General features: G+C 49.6%; 8 pseudogenes; all 8 read right to left on the bottom strand.

The window, feature by feature from the left end:
- Positions 1-1915: 1915 nt before the first annotated feature.
- On the bottom strand, positions 1916-2033 carry LOC147997740 (5S ribosomal RNA; annotated as a pseudogene).
- A 603-nt stretch (positions 2034-2636) lies between these two features.
- On the bottom strand, positions 2637-3669 carry LOC147997739 (chromobox protein homolog 3 pseudogene; annotated as a pseudogene).
- A 1896-nt stretch (positions 3670-5565) lies between these two features.
- Positions 5566-5683, bottom strand: LOC147997738 (5S ribosomal RNA; annotated as a pseudogene).
- Positions 5684-6851: 1168 nt separating this feature from the next.
- LOC147997737 (chromobox protein homolog 3 pseudogene) lies at positions 6852-7288 on the bottom strand (annotated as a pseudogene).
- A 2312-nt stretch (positions 7289-9600) lies between these two features.
- LOC147997736 (5S ribosomal RNA) lies at positions 9601-9718 on the bottom strand (annotated as a pseudogene).
- A 1194-nt stretch (positions 9719-10912) lies between these two features.
- Positions 10913-11350, bottom strand: LOC147997735 (chromobox protein homolog 3 pseudogene; annotated as a pseudogene).
- Positions 11351-12182: 832 nt separating this feature from the next.
- Positions 12183-12300, bottom strand: LOC147997734 (5S ribosomal RNA; annotated as a pseudogene).
- A 3813-nt stretch (positions 12301-16113) lies between these two features.
- Positions 16114-16231, bottom strand: LOC147997733 (5S ribosomal RNA; annotated as a pseudogene).
- Between the last annotated feature and the right edge of the window lie 2901 nt (positions 16232-19132).

Below are 19132 nucleotides of genomic sequence, written 5' to 3'. Positions count from 1 at the left end.
TCCTGAGCTCCTGAGCTCCTGAGCTCCTGAGCTCCTGAGCTCCTGAGCTCCTGAGCTCCTGAGCTCCTGAGCTCCTGAGCTCCTGAGCTCCTGAGCTCCTGAGCTCCTGAGCTCCTGAGCTCCTGAGCTCCTGAGCTCCTGAGCTCCTGAGCTCCTGAGCTCCTGAGCTCCTGAGCTCCTGAGCTCCTGAGCTCCTGAGCTCCTGAGCTCCTGAGCTCCTGAGCTCCTGAGCTCCTGAGCTCCTGAGCTCCTGAGCTCCTGAGCTCCTGAGCTCCTGAGCTCCTGAGCTCCTGAGCTCCTGAGCTCCTGAGCTCCTGAGCTCCTGAGCTCCTGAGCTCCTGAGCTCCTGAGCTCCTGAGCTCCTGAGCTCCTGAGCTCCTGAGCTCCTGAGCTCCTGAGCTCCTGAGCTCCTGAGCTCCTGAGCTCCTGAGCTCCTGAGCTCCTGAGCTCCTGAGCTCCTGAGCTCCTGAGCTCCTGAGCTCCTGAGCTCCTGAGCTCCTGAGCTCCTGAGCTCCTGAGCTCCTGAGCTCCTGAGCTCCTGAGCTCCTGAGCTCCTGAGCTCCTGAGCTCCTGAGCTCCTGAGCTCCTGAGCTCCTGAGCTCCTGAGCTCCTGAGCTCCTGAGCTCCTGAGCTCCTGAGCTCCTGAGCTCCTGAGCTCCTGAGCTCCTGAGCTCCTGAGCTCCTGAGCTCCTGAGCTCCTGAGCTCCTGAGCTCCTGAGCTCCTGAGCTCCTGAGCTCCTGAGCTCCTGAGCTCCTGAGCTCCTGAGCTCCTGAGCTCCTGAGCTCCTGAGCTCCTGAGCTCCTGAGCTCCTGAGCTCCTGAGCTCCTGAGCTCCTGAGCTCCTGAGCTCCTGAGCTCCTGAGCTCCTGAGCTCCTGAGCTCCTGAGCTCCTGAGCTCCTGAGCTCCTGAGCTCCTGAGCTCCTGAGCTCCTGAGCTCCTGAGCTCCTGAGCTCCTGAGCTCCTGAGCTCCTGAGCTCCTGAGCTCCTGAGCTCCTGAGCTCCTGAGCTCCTGAGCTCCTGAGCTCCTGAGCTCCTGAGCTCCTGAGCTCCTGAGCTCCTGAGCTCCTGAGCTCCTGAGCTCCTGAGCTCCTGAGCTCCTGAGCTCCTGAGCTCCTGAGCTCCTGAGCTCCTGAGCTCCTGAGCTCCTGAGCTCCTGAGCTCCTGAGCTCCTGAGCTCCTGAGCTCCTGAGCTCCTGAGCTCCTGAGCTCCTGAGCTCCTGAGCTCCTGAGCTCCTGAGCTCCTGAGCTCCTGAGCTCCTGAGCTCCTGAGCTCCTGAGCTCCTGAGCTCCTGAGCTCCTGAGCTCCTGAGCTCCTGAGCTCCTGAGCTCCTGAGCTCCTGAGCTCCTGAGCTCCTGAGCTCCTGAGCTCCTGAGCTCCTGAGCTCCTGAGCTCCTGAGCTCCTGAGCTCCTGAGCTCCTGAGCTCCTGAGCTCCTGAGCTCCTGAGCTCCTGAGCTCCTGAGCTCCTGAGCTCCTGAGCTCCTGAGCTCCTGAGCTCCTGAGCTCCTGAGCTCCTGAGCTCCTGAGCTCCTGAGCTCCTGAGCTCCTGAGCTCCTGAGCTCCTGAGCTCCTGAGCTCCTGAGCTCCTGAGCTCCTGAGCTCCTGAGCTCCTGAGCTCCTGAGCTCCTGAGCTCCTGAGCTCCTGAGCTCCTGAGCTCCTGAGCTCCTGAGCTCCTGAGCTCCTGAGCTCCTGAGCTCCTGAGCTCCTGAGCTCCTGAGCTCCTGAGCTCCTGAGCTCCTGAGCTCCTGAGCTCCTGAGCTCCTGAGCTCCTGAGCTCCTGAGCTCCTGAGCTCCTGAGCTCCTGAGCTCCTGAGCTCCTGAGCTCCTGAGCTCCTGAGCTCCTGAGCTCCTGAGCTCCTGATTTTGATTGCCTGGCAAGAGCTCTACCACTGAGTTAAATCCCCAACCCCCAAAAGCCTACAGCACCCGGTATCCCAGGTGGTCTCCCATCCACGTACTAAGCATGCCCGACCCTGCTTAGCTTCCGAGATCAGACGAGATCGGGCGCGTTCCGGGTGGTATGGCTGTAGGCTCTTCTGACATTTTTTTAAGGAATATAAAACTATTCATTGACACAGCCAGAATACGGCAGATACATAGGTGAATGCGAGCAACAAACCAGTGAACTGAGCGCAGGACCCCAGTTGAAGAAATCAGAGAAAGGACTAAAAGAGCTTGAAGGGACTTGAGACCCCATATGAACAACAACACCAACCAACCAGAGCTTCCAGGGACTAAACCACAGCAGGACTTAATGGCCAACCTCAGCTCTAACCATGATTCTACTTCCACATCAAACAGATTCCATGAATCATAACCTTTTAGTACAGATTTTAACTTCCTACAAAGGAATGTTTCAACCAGAGGAAACTTTACACGGAACAGCTGACTCGGACCTGCCTCTGTAGATCAGCTGGCCTCTTAAATCACAGCTCCACCTGCCTCTAGAGTTCTGGCATTAAAGGTGCACAACACCACACTAGGCCAAGTCTTGTTGTTAAATCAAGCTACTACTTCGTTTAATTCCGTTTTCTGAAGGTGGAGTTGGTATGAAAATAAACTACTGTATTTATTTGATAATACATCAATTCTGATGGGCTTGCTTTTAAACTATCCAATACATTACAGACTCTGCTTAATCTGAAAGGTTATGGTATCAGGAAAATGGTCAGGCTGATGGCCTCTCATCAACCTGTGTTTTCACGTTCAGCTCTTTTGAGTATTAAAAGCAAGCTAAAACAGACAGGTTATGTAAGTGTTTTATGCATACACTGCGTACAAACAAACGCGCGCGCACACACACACACACACACACACACACACACACACACACACACACACCAGAATGGTCCTTCTGTGTCCCAGTTAAAAATAAGTTCTGACTTGAGTCATGACTGTAAAATCTCCCCAGTGTTTAAGAAAAGCTGTTCTTCAAGCCGAGGAAATACAACATGGTGTCAAGTACTCTACTGTTACAGGAAGCAACTACAGAGAGCTCTCACTCGCTCAAAGGAGTCAGTGCCTTTTGACGCAGAACGAAAACCAAAAATCTCCCAACTACTGCCAATGCTTTCAAAACTAGCATATCAGACTTGATTTTCATCAGGATGCTCTTTGATCCACACTAGTAATTCAAAACCCAAGATCCAGATCATTCATATATATATATATATATATATATATATATATATATATATATATTTTATATACATATATATAATATTGTGTATTTATATATGCAAACAATTATTGTACTTCATTTCGGTACAAGAATGCCAAATCAGCCACTCCTCATAGAAGGCGATGACAATCTGAGGCCACTTCATATTCGCCTCCTTTGCTTGTCAGCAGCATCTCTCTTCTTCGATTTGCTCTCATCGGATTCACTATCAGATAAAGATTTCCTTTTTGGACAATCGTTTTCTTTACCAGCTTTTCGAGAATGAAGAAGTGCTTCAATTAATTCTGGACAATCTAAATTTTCTCCTGGTACCCAAGTATTATCGGCATCTGTAAACCCCTTCCACTTCACGAAATAGTTCACTACACAATGGTTCAGTACTTTTTCTACCACAAATTCTTCAGGCTCAGCATCTTCAACTCTTTTACTCTTTCCATTCTGTTTTTTTTTTTCCCAATTTTTGCAATGTAGTTTTATTGGAGGCCATTTTTAAAATTTAATCGGAGACTTGAAGCGCGCTCAGATGCTCAGGGCCGCGGATTCTGCAGAGTCTCCCGCCTATGTGATTCAGCTCAGGCACATCCTAGAGGAGGGGTTCCTCTGACATTTTTAAAGTCTATTTTTAGGGTTGGGGATTTAACTCAGTCGTAGGGCACATGCCTAGCAAGCACAAGGCCCTGGGTTCGATCCTTAGCTCTGGGGAAGGAAAAAAAAAGGCAAAATAAAAGTTGTGAAGTCGGGCTGGAAGGATGGCTTAGTGGTTAAGAGCACTGACTGCTCTTCCAGAGGTTCTGAGTTCAAATCCCAGCAACGACATGGTGTCTCACAGCCATCTGTAGTGAGATCTGATGCCCTCTTCTGGTGTGTCTGAAGACAGCTACAGTGTACTTATATATAAGAAATACATCTTTTTTAAAAAAGTTGTAAAGTCTATTTCTGTTTGTTGGTGTGGTTTGGTTTGGTTTGGGATGGGTTTTTTAAGGTTGCTTTGTTGTTTTGGTTTCTGTTGGTTTGTTACGCACATGGTCTCACTGTGTATCCCTGCTGTCCTGAAATCTCCTCCTGAGCTCCTGAGCTCCTGAGCTCCTGAGCTCCTGAGCTCCTGAGCTCCTGAGCTCCTGAGCTCCTGAGCTCCTGAGCTCCTGAGCTCCTGAGCTCCTGAGCTCCTGAGCTCCTGAGCTCCTGAGCTCCTGAGCTCCTGAGCTCCTGAGCTCCTGAGCTCCTGAGCTCCTGAGCTCCTGAGCTCCTGAGCTCCTGAGCTCCTGAGCTCCTGAGCTCCTGAGCTCCTGAGCTCCTGAGCTCCTGAGCTCCTGAGCTCCTGAGCTCCTGAGCTCCTGAGCTCCTGAGCTCCTGAGCTCCTGAGCTCCTGAGCTCCTGAGCTCCTGAGCTCCTGAGCTCCTGAGCTCCTGAGCTCCTGAGCTCCTGAGCTCCTGAGCTCCTGAGCTCCTGAGCTCCTGAGCTCCTGAGCTCCTGAGCTCCTGAGCTCCTGAGCTCCTGAGCTCCTGAGCTCCTGAGCTCCTGAGCTCCTGAGCTCCTGAGCTCCTGAGCTCCTGAGCTCCTGAGCTCCTGAGCTCCTGAGCTCCTGAGCTCCTGAGCTCCTGAGCTCCTGAGCTCCTGAGCTCCTGAGCTCCTGAGCTCCTGAGCTCCTGAGCTCCTGAGCTCCTGAGCTCCTGAGCTCCTGAGCTCCTGAGCTCCTGAGCTCCTGAGCTCCTGAGCTCCTGAGCTCCTGAGCTCCTGAGCTCCTGAGCTCCTGAGCTCCTGAGCTCCTGAGCTCCTGAGCTCCTGAGCTCCTGAGCTCCTGAGCTCCTGAGCTCCTGAGCTCCTGAGCTCCTGAGCTCCTGAGCTCCTGAGCTCCTGAGCTCCTGAGCTCCTGAGCTCCTGAGCTCCTGAGCTCCTGAGCTCCTGAGCTCCTGAGCTCCTGAGCTCCTGAGCTCCTGAGCTCCTGAGCTCCTGAGCTCCTGAGCTCCTGAGCTCCTGAGCTCCTGAGCTCCTGAGCTCCTGAGCTCCTGAGCTCCTGAGCTCCTGAGCTCCTGAGCTCCTGAGCTCCTGAGCTCCTGAGCTCCTGAGCTCCTGAGCTCCTGAGCTCCTGAGCTCCTGAGCTCCTGAGCTCCTGAGCTCCTGAGCTCCTGAGCTCCTGAGCTCCTGAGCTCCTGAGCTCCTGAGCTCCTGAGCTCCTGAGCTCCTGAGCTCCTGAGCTCCTGAGCTCCTGAGCTCCTGAGCTCCTGAGCTCCTGAGCTCCTGAGCTCCTGAGCTCCTGAGCTCCTGAGCTCCTGAGCTCCTGAGCTCCTGAGCTCCTGAGCTCCTGAGCTCCTGAGCTCCTGAGCTCCTGATTTTGATTGCCTGGCAAGAGCTCTACCACTGAGTTAAATCCCCAACCCCCAAAAGCCTACAGCACCCGGTATCCCAGGTGGTCTCCCATCCACGTACTAAGCATGCCCGACCCTGCTTAGCTTCCGAGATCAGACGAGATCGGGCGCGTTCCGGGTGGTATGGCTGTAGGCTCTTCTGACATTTTTTTAAGGAATATAAAACTATTCATTGACACAGCCAGAATACGGCAGATACATAGGTGAATGCGAGCAACAAACCAGTGAACTGAGCGCAGGACCCCAGTTGAAGAAATCAGAGAAAGGACTAAAAGAGCTTGAAGGGACTTGAGACCCCATATGAACAACAACACCAACCAACCAGAGCTTCCAGGGACTAAACCACAGCAGGACTTAATGGCCAACCTCAGCTCTAACCATGATTCTACTTCCACATCAAACAGATTCCATGAATCATAACCTTTTAGTACAGATTTTAACTTCCTACAAAGGAATGTTTCAACCAGAGGAAACTTTACACGGAACAGCTGACTCGGACCTGCCTCTGTAGATCAGCTGGCCTCTTAAATCACAGCTCCACCTGCCTCTAGAGTTCTGGCATTAAAGGTGCACACCACCACACTAGGCCAAGTCTTGTTGTTAAATCAAGCTACTACTTCGTTTAATTCCGTTTTCTGAAGGTGGAGTTGGTATGAAAATAAACTACTGTATTTATTTGATAATACATCAATTCTGATGGGCTTGCTTTTAAACTATCCAATACATTACAGACTCTGCTTAATCCGAAAGGTTATGGTATCAGGAAAATGGTCAGGCTGATGGCCTCTCATCAACCTGTGTTTTCACGTTCAGCTCTTTTGAGTATTAAAAGCAAGCTAAAACAGACAGGTTATGTAAGTGTTTTATGCATACACTGCGTACAAACAAACGCGCCCGCGCACACACACACACACACACACACACACACACACACACACCAGAATGGTCCTTCTGTGTCCCAGTTAAAAATAAGTTCTGACTTGAGTCATGACTGTAAAATCTCCCCAGTGTTTAAGAAAAGCTGTTCTTCAAGCCGAGGAAATACAACATGGTGTCAAGTACTCTACTGTTACAGGAAGCAACTACAGAGAGCTCTCACTCGCTCAAAGGAGTCAGTGCCTTTTGACGCAGAACGAAAACCAAAAATCTCCCAACTACTGCCAATGCTTTCAAAACTAGCATATCAGACTTGATTTTCATCAGGATGCTCTTTGATCCACACTAGTAATTCAAAACCCAAGATCCAGATCATTCATATATATATATATATATATTTTATATACATATATATAATATTGTGTATTTATATATGCAAACAATTATTGTACTTCATTTCGGTACAAGAATGCCAAATCAGCCACTCCTCATAGAAGGCGATGACAATCTGAGGCCACTTCATATTCGCCTCCTTTGCTTGTCAGCAGCATCTCTCTTCTTCGATTTGCTCTCATCGGATTCACTATCAGATAAAGATTTCCTTTTTGGACAATCGTTTTCTTTACCAGCTTTTCGAGAATGAAGAAGTGCTTCAATTAATTCTGGACAATCTAAATTTTCTCCTGGTACCCAAGTATTATCGGCATCTGTAAACCCCTTCCACTTCACGAAATAGTTCACTACACAATGGTTCAGTACTTTTTCTACCACAAATTCTTCAGGCTCAGCATCTTCAACTCTTTTACTCTTTCCATTCTGTTTTTTTTTTCCCAATTTTTGCAATGTAGTTTTATTGGAGGCCATTTTTAAAATTTAATCGGAGACTTGAAGCGCGCTCAGATGCTCAGGGCCGCGGATTCTGCAGAGTCTCCCGCCTATGTGATTCAGCTCAGGCACATCCTAGAGGAGGGGTTCCTCTGACATTTTTAAAGTCTATTTTTAGGGTTGGGGATTTAACTCAGTCGTAGGGCACATGCCTAGCAAGCACAAGGCCCTGGGTTCGATGCTTAGCTCTGGGGAAGGAAAAAAAAAGGCAAAATAAAAGTTGTGAAGTCGGGCTGGAAGGATGGCTTAGTGGTTAAGAGCACTGACTGCTCTTCCAGAGGTTCTGAGTTCAAATCCCAGCAACGACATGGTGTCTCACAGCCATCTGTAGTGAGATCTGATGCCCTCTTCTGGTGTGTCTGAAGACAGCTACAGTGTACTTATATATAAGAAATACATCTTTTTTAAAAAAGTTGTAAAGTCTATTTCTGTTTGTTGGTGTGGTTTGGTTTGGTTTGGGATGGGTTTTTTAAGGTTGCTTTGTTGTTTTGGTTTCTGTTGGTTTGTTACGCACATGGTCTCACTGTGTATCCCTGCTGTCCTGAAATCTCCTCCTGAGCTCCTGAGCTCCTGAGCTCCTGAGCTCCTGAGCTCCTGAGCTCCTGAGCTCCTGAGCTCCTGAGCTCCTGAGCTCCTGAGCTCCTGAGCTCCTGAGCTCCTGAGCTCCTGAGCTCCTGAGCTCCTGAGCTCCTGAGCTCCTGAGCTCCTGAGCTCCTGAGCTCCTGAGCTCCTGAGCTCCTGAGCTCCTGAGCTCCTGAGCTCCTGAGCTCCTGAGCTCCTGAGCTCCTGAGCTCCTGAGCTCCTGAGCTCCTGAGCTCCTGAGCTCCTGAGCTCCTGAGCTCCTGAGCTCCTGAGCTCCTGAGCTCCTGAGCTCCTGAGCTCCTGAGCTCCTGAGCTCCTGAGCTCCTGAGCTCCTGAGCTCCTGAGCTCCTGAGCTCCTGAGCTCCTGAGCTCCTGAGCTCCTGAGCTCCTGAGCTCCTGAGCTCCTGAGCTCCTGAGCTCCTGAGCTCCTGAGCTCCTGAGCTCCTGAGCTCCTGAGCTCCTGAGCTCCTGAGCTCCTGAGCTCCTGAGCTCCTGAGCTCCTGAGCTCCTGAGCTCCTGAGCTCCTGAGCTCCTGAGCTCCTGAGCTCCTGAGCTCCTGAGCTCCTGAGCTCCTGAGCTCCTGAGCTCCTGAGCTCCTGAGCTCCTGAGCTCCTGAGCTCCTGAGCTCCTGAGCTCCTGAGCTCCTGAGCTCCTGAGCTCCTGAGCTCCTGAGCTCCTGAGCTCCTGAGCTCCTGAGCTCCTGAGCTCCTGAGCTCCTGAGCTCCTGAGCTCCTGAGCTCCTGAGCTCCTGAGCTCCTGAGCTCCTGAGCTCCTGAGCTCCTGAGCTCCTGAGCTCCTGAGCTCCTGAGCTCCTGAGCTCCTGAGCTCCTGAGCTCCTGAGCTCCTGAGCTCCTGAGCTCCTGAGCTCCTGAGCTCCTGAGCTCCTGAGCTCCTGAGCTCCTGAGCTCCTGAGCTCCTGAGCTCCTGAGCTCCTGAGCTCCTGAGCTCCTGAGCTCCTGAGCTCCTGAGCTCCTGAGCTCCTGAGCTCCTGAGCTCCTGAGCTCCTGAGCTCCTGAGCTCCTGAGCTCCTGAGCTCCTGAGCTCCTGAGCTCCTGAGCTCCTGAGCTCCTGAGCTCCTGAGCTCCTGAGCTCCTGAGCTCCTGAGCTCCTGAGCTCCTGAGCTCCTGAGCTCCTGAGCTCCTGAGCTCCTGAGCTCCTGAGCTCCTGAGCTCCTGAGCTCCTGAGCTCCTGAGCTCCTGAGCTCCTGAGCTCCTGAGCTCCTGAGCTCCTGAGCTCCTGAGCTCCTGAGCTCCTGAGCTCCTGAGCTCCTGAGCTCCTGAGCTCCTGAGCTCCTGAGCTCCTGAGCTCCTGAGCTCCTGAGCTCCTGAGCTCCTGAGCTCCTGAGCTCCTGAGCTCCTGAGCTCCTGAGCTCCTGAGCTCCTGAGCTCCTGAGCTCCTGAGCTCCTGAGCTCCTGAGCTCCTGAGCTCCTGAGCTCCTGAGCTCCTGAGCTCCTGAGCTCCTGAGCTCCTGAGCTCCTGAGCTCCTGAGCTCCTGAGCTCCTGAGCTCCTGAGCTCCTGAGCTCCTGAGCTCCTGAGCTCCTGAGCTCCTGAGCTCCTGAGCTCCTGAGCTCCTGAGCTCCTGAGCTCCTGAGCTCCTGAGCTCCTGAGCTCCTGAGCTCCTGAGCTCCTGAGCTCCTGAGCTCCTGAGCTCCTGATTTTGATTGCCTGGCAAGAGCTCTACCACTGAGTTAAATCCCCAACCCCCAAAAGCCTACAGCACCCGGTATCCCAGGTGGTCTCCCATCCACGTACTAAGCATGCCCGACCCTGCTTAGCTTCCGAGATCAGACGAGATCGGGCGCGTTCCGGGTGGTATGGCTGTAGGCTCTTCTGACATTTTTTTAAGGAATATAAAACTATTCATTGACACAGCCAGAATACGGCAGATACATAGGTGAATGCGAGCAACAAACCAGTGAACTGAGCGCAGGACCCCAGTTGAAGAAATCAGAGAAAGGACTAAAAGAGCTTGAAGGGACTTGAGACCCCATATGAACAACAACACCAACCAACCAGAGCTTCCAGGGACTAAACCACAGCAGGACTTAATGGCCAACCTCAGCTCTAACCATGATTCTACTTCCACATCAAACAGATTCCATGAATCATAACCTTTTAGTACAGATTTTAACTTCCTACAAAGGAATGGTTCAACCAGAGGAAACTTTACACGGAACAGCTGACTCGGACCTGCCTCTGTAGATCAGCTGGCCTCTTAAATCACAGCTCCACCTGCCTCTAGAGTTCTGGCATTAAAGGTGCACACCACCACACTAGGCCAAGTCTTGTTGTTAAATCAAGCTACTACTTCGTTTAATTCCGTTTTCTGAAGGTGGAGTTGGTATGAAAATAAACTACTGTATTTATTTGATAATACATCAATTCTGATGGGCTTGCTTTTAAACTATCCAATACATTACAGACTCTGCTTAATCCGAAAGGTTATGGTATCAGGAAAATGGTCAGGCTGATGGCCTCTCATCAACCTGTGTTTTCACGTTGAGCTCTTTTGAGTATTAAAAGCAAGCTAAAACAGACAGGTTATGTAAGTGTTTTATGCATACACTGCGTACAAACAAACGCGCCCGCGCACACACACACACACACACACACACACACACACACACACACACACCAGAATGGTCCTTCTGTGTCCCAGTTAAAAATAAGTTCTGACTTGAGTCATGACTGTAAAATCTCCCCAGTGTTTAAGAAAAGCTGTTCTTCAAGCCGAGGAAATACAACATGGTGTCAAGTACTCTACTGTTACAGGAAGCAACTACAGAGAGCTCTCACTCGCTCAAAGGAGTCAGTGCCTTTTGACGCAGAACGAAAACCAAAAATCTCCCAACTACTGCCAATGCTTTCAAAACTAGCATATCAGACTTGATTTTCATCAGGATGCTCTTTGATCCACACTAGTAATTCAAAACCCAAGATCCAGATCATTCATATATATATATATATATATATATATATATATATATATATTTTATATACATATATATAATATTGTGTATTTATATATGCAAACAATTATTGTACTTCATTTCGGTACAAGAATGCCAAATCAGCCACTCCTCATAGAAGGCGATGACAATCTGAGGCCACTTCATATTCGCCTCCTTTGCTTGTCAGCAGCATCTCTCTTCTTCGATTTGCTCTCATCGGATTCACTATCAGATAAAGATTTCCTTTTTGGACAATCGTTTTCTTTACCAGCTTTTCGAGAATGAAGAAGTGCTTCAATTAATTCTGGACAATCTAAATTTTCTCCTGGTACCCAAGTATTATCGGCATCTGTAAACCCCTTCCACTTCACGAAATAGTTCACTACACAATGGTTCAGTACTTTTTCTACCACAAATTCTTCAGGCTCAGCATCTTCAACTCTTTTACTCTTTCCATTCTGTTTTTTTTTTTCCCAATTTTTGCAATGTAGTTTTATTGGAGGCCATTTTTAAAATTTAATCGGAGACTTGAAGCGCGCTCAGATGCTCAGGGCCGCGGATTCTGCAGAGTCTCCCGCCTATGTGATTCAGCTCAGGCACATCCTAGAGGAGGGGTTCCTCTGACATTTTTAAAGTCTATTTTTAGGGTTGGGGATTTAACTCAGTCGTAGGGCACATGCCTAGCAAGCACAAGGCCCTGGGTTCGATGCTTAGCTCTGGGGAAGGAAAAAAAAAGGCAAAATAAAAGTTGTGAAGTCGGGCTGGAAGGATGGCTTAGTGGTTAAGAGCACTGACTGCTCTTCCAGAGGTTCTGAGTTCAAATCCCAGCAACGACATGGTGTCTCACAGCCATCTGTAGTGAGATCTGATGCCCTCTTCTGGTGTGTCTGAAGACAGCTACAGTGTACTTATATATAAGAAATACATCTTTTTTAAAAAAGTTGTAAAGTCTATTTCTGTTTGTTGGTGTGGTTTGGTTTGGTTTGGGATGGGTTTTTTAAGGTTGCTTTGTTGTTTTGGTTTCTGTTGGTTTGTTACGCACATGGTCTCACTGTGTATCCCTGCTGTCCTGAAATCTCCTCCTGAGCTCCTGAGCTCCTGAGCTCCTGAGCTCCTGAGCTCCTGAGCTCCTGAGCTCCTGAGCTCCTGAGCTCCTGAGCTCCTGAGCTCCTGAGCTCCTGAGCTCCTGAGCTCCTGAGCTCCTGAGCTCCTGAGCTCCTGAGCTCCTGAGCTCCTGAGCTCCTGAGCTCCTGAGCTCCTGAGCTCCTGAGCTCCTGAGCTCCTGATTTTGATTGCCTGGCAAGAGCTCTACCACTGAGTTAAATCCCCAACCCCCAAAAGCCTACAGCACCCGGTATCCCAGGTGGTCTCCCATCCACGTACTAAGCATGCCCGACCCTGCTTAGCTTCCGAGATCAGACGAGATCGGGCGCGTTCCGGGTGGTATGGCTGTAGGCTCTTCTGACATTTTTTTAAGGAATATAAAACTATTCATTGACACAGCCAGAATACGGCAGATACATAGGTGAATGCGAGCAACAAACCAGTGAACTGAGCGCAGGACCCCAGTTGAAGAAATCAGAGAAAGGACTAAAAGAGCTTGAAGGGACTTGAGACCCCATATGAACAACAACACCAACCAACCAGAGCTTCCAGGGACTAAACCACAGCAGGACTTAATGGCCAACCTCAGCTCTAACCATGATTCTACTTCCACATCAAACAGATTCCATGAATCATAACCTTTTAGTACAGATTTTAACTTCCTACAAAGGAATGTTTCAACCAGAGGAAACTTTACACGGAACAGCTGACTCGGACCTGCCTCTGTAGATCAGCTGGCCTCTTAAATCACAGCTCCACCTGCCTCTAGAGTTCTGGCATTAAAGGTGCACACCACCACACTAGGCCAAGTCTTGTTGTTAAATCAAGCTACTACTTCGTTTAATTCCGTTTTCTGAAGGTGGAGTTGGTATGAAAATAAACTACTGTATTTATTTGATAATACATCAATTCTGATGGGCTTGCTTTTAAACTATCCAATACATTACAGACTCTGCTTAATCCGAAAGGTTATGGTATCAGGAAAATGGTCAGGCTGATGGCCTCTCATCAACCTGTGTTTTCACGTTCAGCTCTTTTGAGTATTAAAAGCAAGCTAAAACAGACAGGTTATGTAAGTGTTTTATGCATACACTGCGTACAAACAAACGCGCCCGCGCACACACACACACACACACACACACACACACACACACACACACACCAGAATGGTCCTTCTGTGTCCCAGTTAAAAATAAGTTCTGACTTGAGTCATGACTGTAAAATCTCCCCAGTGTTTAAGAAAAGCTGTTCTTCAAGCCGAGGAAATACAACATGGTGTCAAGTACTCTACTGTTACAGGAAGCAACTACAGAGAGCTCTCACTCGCTCAAAGGAGTCAGTGCCTTTTGACGCAGAACGAAAACCAAAAATCTCCCAACTACTGCCAATGCTTTCAAAACTAGCATATCAGACTTGATTTTCATCAGGATGCTCTTTGATCCACACTAGTAATTCAAAACCCAAGATCCAGATCATTCATATATATATATATATATATATATATATATATATATATATTTTATATACATATATATAATATTGTGTATTTATATATGCAAACAATTATTGTACTTCATTTCGGTACAAGAATGCCAAATCAGCCACTCCTCATAGAAGGCGATGACAATCTGAGGCCACTTCATATTCGCCTCCTTTGCTTGTCAGCAGCATCTCTCTTCTTCGATTTGCTCTCATCGGATTCACTATCAGATAAAGATTTCCTTTTTGGACAATCGTTTTCTTTACCAGCTTTTCGAGAATGAAGAAGTGCTTCAATTAATTCTGGACAATCTAAATTTTCTCCTGGTACCCAAGTATTATCGGCATCTGTAAACCCCTTCCACTTCACGAAATAGTTCACTACACAATGGTTCAGTACTTTTTCTACCACAAATTCTTCAGGCTCAGCATCTTCAACTCTTTTACTCTTTCCACTCTGTTTTTTTTTTTCCCAATTTTTGCAATGTAGTTTTATTGGAGGCCATTTTTAAAATTTAATCGGAGACTTGAAGCGCGCTCAGATGCTCAGGGCCGCGGATTCTGCAGAGTCTCCCGCCTATGTGATTCAGCTCAGGCACATCCTAGAGGAGGGGTTCCTCTGACATTTTTAAAGTCTATTTTTAGGGTTGGGGATTTAACTCAGTCGTAGGGCACATGCCTAGCAAGCACAAGGCCCTGGGTTCGATGCTTAGCTCTGGGGAAGGAAAAAAAAAGGCAAAATAAAAGTTGTGAAGTCGGGCTGGAAGGATGGCTTAGTGGTTAAGAGCACTGACTGCTCTTCCAGAGGTTCTGAGTTCAAATCCCAGCAACGACATGGTGTCTCACAGCCATCTGTAGTGAGATCTGATGCCCTCTTCTGGTGTGTCTGAAGACAGCTACAGTGTACTTATATATAAGAAATACATCTTTTTTAAAAAAGTTGTAAAGTCTATTTCTGTTTGTTGGTGTGGTTTGGTTTGGTTTGGGATGGGTTTTTTAAGGTTGCTTTGTTGTTTTGGTTTCTGTTGGTTTGTTACGCACATGGTCTCACTGTGTATCCCTGCTGTCCTGAAATCTCCTGAGCTCCTGAGCTCCTGAGCTCCTGAGCTCCTGAGCTCCTGAGCTCCTGAGCTCCTGAGCTCCTGAGCTCCTGAGCTCCTGAGCTCCTGAGCTCCTGAGCTCCTGAGCTCCTGAGCTCCTGAGCTCCTGAGCTCCTGAGCTCCTGAGCTCCTGAGCTCCTGAGCTCCTGAGCTCCTGAGCTCCTGAGCTCCTGAGCTCCTGAGCTCCTGAGCTCCTGAGCTCCTGAGCTCCTGAGCTCCTGAGCTCCTGAGCTCCTGAGCTCCTGAGCTCCTGAGCTCCTGAGCTCCTGAGCTCCTGAGCTCCTGAGCTCCTGAGCTCCTGAGCTCCTGAGCTCCTGAGCTCCTGAGCTCCTGAGCTCCTGAGCTCCTGAGCTCCTGAGCTCCTGAGCTCCTGAGCTCCTGAGCTCCTGAGCTCCTGAGCTCCTGAGCTCCTGAGCTCCTGAGCTCCTGAGCTCCTGAGCTCCTGAGCTCCTGAGCTCCTGAGCTCCTGAGCTCCTGAGCTCCTGAGCTCCTGAGCTCCTGAGCTCCTGAGCTCCTGAGCTCCTGAGCTCCTGAGCTCCTGAGCTCCTGAGCTCCTGAGCTCCTGAGCTCCTGAGCTCCTGAGCTCCTGAGCTCCTGAGCTCCTGAGCTCCTGAGCTCCTGAGCTCCTGAGCTCCTGAGCTCCTGAGCTCCTGAGCTCCTGAGCTCCTGAGCTCCTGAGCTCCTGAGCTCCTGAGCTCCTGAGCTCCTGAGCTCCTGAGCTCCTGAGCTCCTGAGCTCCTGAGCTCCTGAGCTCCTGAGCTCCTGAGCTCCTGAGCTCCTGAGCTCCTGAGCTCCTGAGCTCCTGAGCTCCTGAGCTCCTGAGCTCCTGAGCTCCTGAGCTCCTGAGCTCCTGAGCTCCTGAGCTCCTGAGCTCCTGAGCTCCTGAGCTCCTGAGCTCCTGAGCTCCTGAGCTCCTGAGCTCCTGAGCTCCTGAGCTCCTGAGCTCCTGAGCTCCTGAGCTCCTGAGCTCCTGAGCTCCTGAGCTCCTGAGCTCCTGAGCTCCTGAGCTCCTGAGCTCCTGAGCTCCTGAGCTCCTGAGCTCCTGAGCTCCTGAGCTCCTGAGCTCCTGAGCTCCTGAGCTCCTGAGCTCCTGAGCTCCTGAGCTCCTGAGCTCCTGAGCTCCTGAGCTCCTGAGCTCCTGAGCTCCTGAGCTCCTGAGCTCCTGAGCTCCTGAGCTCCTGAGCTCCTGAGCTCCTGAGCTCCTGAGCTCCTGAGCTCCTGAGCTCCTGAGCTCCTGAGCTCCTGAGCTCCTGAGCTCCTGAGCTCCTGAGCTCCTGAGCTCCTGAGCTCCTGAGCTCCTGAGCTCCTGAGCTCCTGAGCTCCTGAGCTCCTGAGCTCCTGAGCTCCTGAGCTCCTGAGCTCCTGAGCTCCTGAGCTCCTGAGCTCCTGAGCTCCTGAGCTCCTGAGCTCCTGAGCTCCTGAGCTCCTGAGCTCCTGAGCTCCTGAGCTCCTGAGCTCCTGAGCTCCTGAGCTCCTGAGCTCCTGAGCTCCTGAGCTCCTGAGCTCCTGAGCTCCTGAGCTCCTGAGCTCCTGATTTTGATTGCCTGGCAAGAGCTCTACCACTGAGTTAAATCCCCAACCCCCAAAAGCCTACAGCACCCGGTATCCCAGGTGGTCTCCCATCCACGTACTAAGCATGCCCGACCCTGCTTAGCTTCCGAGATCAGACGAGATCGGGCGCGTTTCGGGTGGTATGGCTGTAGGCTCTTCTGACATTTTTTTAAGGAATATAAAACTATTCATTGACACAGCCAGAATACGGCAGATACATAGGTGAATGCGAGCAACAAACCAGTGAACTGAGCGCAGGACCCCAGTTGAAGAAATCAGAGAAAGGACTAAAAGAGCTTGAAGGGACTTGAGACCCCATATGAACAACAACACCAACCAACCAGAGCTTCCAGGGACTAAACCACAGCAGGACTTAATGGCCAACCTCAGCTCTAACCATGATTCTACTTCCACATCAAACAGATTCCATGAATCATAACCTTTTAGTACAGATTTTAACTTCCTACAAAGGAATGTTTCAACCAGAGGAAACTTTACACGGAACAGCTGACTCGGACCTGCCTCTGTAGATCAGCTGGCCTCTTAAATCACAGCTCCACCTGCCTCTAGAGTTCTGGCATTAAAGGTGCACACCACCACACTAGGCCAAGTCTTGTTGTTAAATCAAGCTACTACTTCGTTTAATTCCGTTTTCTGAAGGTGGAGTTGGTATGAAAATAAACTACTGTATTTATTTGATAATACATCAATTCTGATGGGCTTGCTTTTAAACTATCCAATACATTACAGACTCTGCTTAATCCGAAAGGTTATGGTATCAGGAAAATGGTCAGGCTGATGGCCTCTCATCAACCTGTGTTTTCACGTTCAGCTCTTTTGAGTATTAAAAGCAAGCTAAAACAGACAGGTTATGTAAGTGTTTTATGCATACACTGCGTACAAACAAACGCGCCCGCGCACACACACACACACACACACACACACACACACACACACACACACCAGAATGGTCCTTCTGTGTCCCAGTTAAAAATAAGTTCTGACTTGAGTCATGACTGTAAAATCTCCCCAGTGTTTAAGAAAAGCTGTTCTTCAAGCCGAGGAAATACAACATGGTGTCAAGTACTCTACTGTTACAGGAAGCAACTACAGAGAGCTCTCACTCGCTCAAAGGAGTCAGTGCCTTTTGACGCAGAACGAAAACCAAAAATCTCCCAACTACTGCCAATGCTTTCAAAACTAGCATATCAGACTTGATTTTCATCAGGATGCTCTTTGATCCACACTAGTAATTCAAAACCCAAGATCCAGATCATTCATATATATATATATATATATATATATATATATATATATATTTTATATACATATATATAATATTGTGTATTTATATATGCAAACAATTATTGTACTTCATTTCGGTACAAGAATGCCAAATCAGCCACTCCTCATAGAAGGCGATGACAATCTGAGGCCACTTCATATTCGCCTCCTTTGCTTGTCAGCAGCATCTCTCTTCTTCGATTTGCTCTCATCGGATTCACTATCAGATAAAGATTTCCTTTTTGGACAATCGTTTTCTTTACCAGCTTTTCGAGAATGAAGAAGTGCTTCAATTAATTCTGGACAATCTAAATTTTCTCCTGGTACCCAAGTATTATCGGCATCTGTAAACCCCTTCCACTTCACGAAATAGTTCACTACACAATGGTTCAGTACTTTTTCTACCACAAATTCTTCAGGCTCAGCATCTTCAACTCTTTTACTCTTTCCACTCTGTTTTTTTTTTTCCCAATTTTTGCAATGTAGTTTTATTGGAGGCCATTTTTAAAATTTAATCGGAGACTTGAAGCGCGCTCAGATGCTCAGGGCCGCGGATTCTGCAGAGTCTCCCGCCTATGTGATTCAGCTCAGGCACATCCTAGAGGAGGGGTTCCTCTGACATTTTTAAAGTCTATTTTTAGGGTTGGGGATTTAACTCAGTCGTAGGGCACATGCCTAGCAAGCACAAGGCCCTGGGTTCGATGCTTAGCTCTGGGGAAGGAAAAAAAAAGGCAAAATAAAAGTTGTGAAGTCGGGCTGGAAGGATGGCTTAGTGGTTAAGAGCACTGACTGCTCTTCCAGAGGTTCTGAGTTCAAATCCCAGCAACGACATGGTGTCTCACAGCCATCTGTAGTGAGATCTGATGCCCTCTTCTGGTGTGTCTGAAGACAGCTACAGTGTACTTATATATAAGAAATACATCTTTTTTAAAAAAGTTGTAAAGTCTATTTCTGTTTGTTGGTGTGGTTTGGTTTGGTTTGGGATGGGTTTTTTAAGGTTGCTTTGTTGTTTTGGTTTCTGTTGGTTTGTTACGCACATGGTCTCACTGTGTATCCCTGCTGTCCTGAAATCTCCTGAGCTCCTGAGCTCCTGAGCTCCTGAGCTCCTGAGCTCCTGAGCTCCTGAGCTCCTGAGCTCCTGAGCTCCTGAGCTCCTGAGCTCCTGAGCTCCTGAGCTCCTGAGCTCCTGAGCTCCTGAGCTCCTGAGCTCCTGAGCTCCTGAGCTCCTGAGCTCCTGAGCTCCTGAGCTCCTGAGCTCCTGAGCTCCTGAGCTCCTGAGCTCCTGAGCTCCTGAGCTCCTGAGCTCCTGAGCTCCTGAGCTCCTGAGCTCCTGAGCTCCTGAGCTCCTGAGCTCCTGAGCTCCTGAGCTCCTGAGCTCCTGAGCTCCTGAGCTCCTGAGCTCCTGAGCTCCTGAGCTCCTGAGCTCCTGAGCTCCTGAGCTCCTGAGCTCCTGAGCTCCTGAGCTCCTGAGCTCCTGAGCTCCTGAGCTCCTGAGCTCCTGAGCTCCTGAGCTCCTGAGCTCCTGAGCTCCTGAGCTCCTGAGCTCCTGAGCTCCTGAGCTCCTGAGCTCCTGAGCTCCTGAGCTCCTGAGCTCCTGAGCTCCTGAGCTCCTGAGCTCCTGAGCTCCTGAGCTCCTGAGCTCCTGAGCTCCTGAGCTCCTGAGCTCCTGAGCTCCTGAGCTCCTGAGCTCCTGAGCTCCTGAGCTCCTGAGCTCCTGAGCTCCTGAGCTCCTGAGCTCCTGAGCTCCTGAGCTCCTGAGCTCCTGAGCTCC

The sequence above is a fragment of the Rattus norvegicus genome, unplaced genomic scaffold (genome assembly GCF_021556685.1).
Source record: "Rattus norvegicus strain SHRSP/BbbUtx unplaced genomic scaffold, alternate assembly SHRSP_T2T unassigned-0000063, whole genome shotgun sequence".
NCBI lineage: Eukaryota > Metazoa > Chordata > Mammalia > Rodentia > Muridae > Rattus > Rattus norvegicus.
Note: the sequence above shows the minus strand (reverse complement) of the source record. Positions and strands in the feature narration are given on the sequence as shown.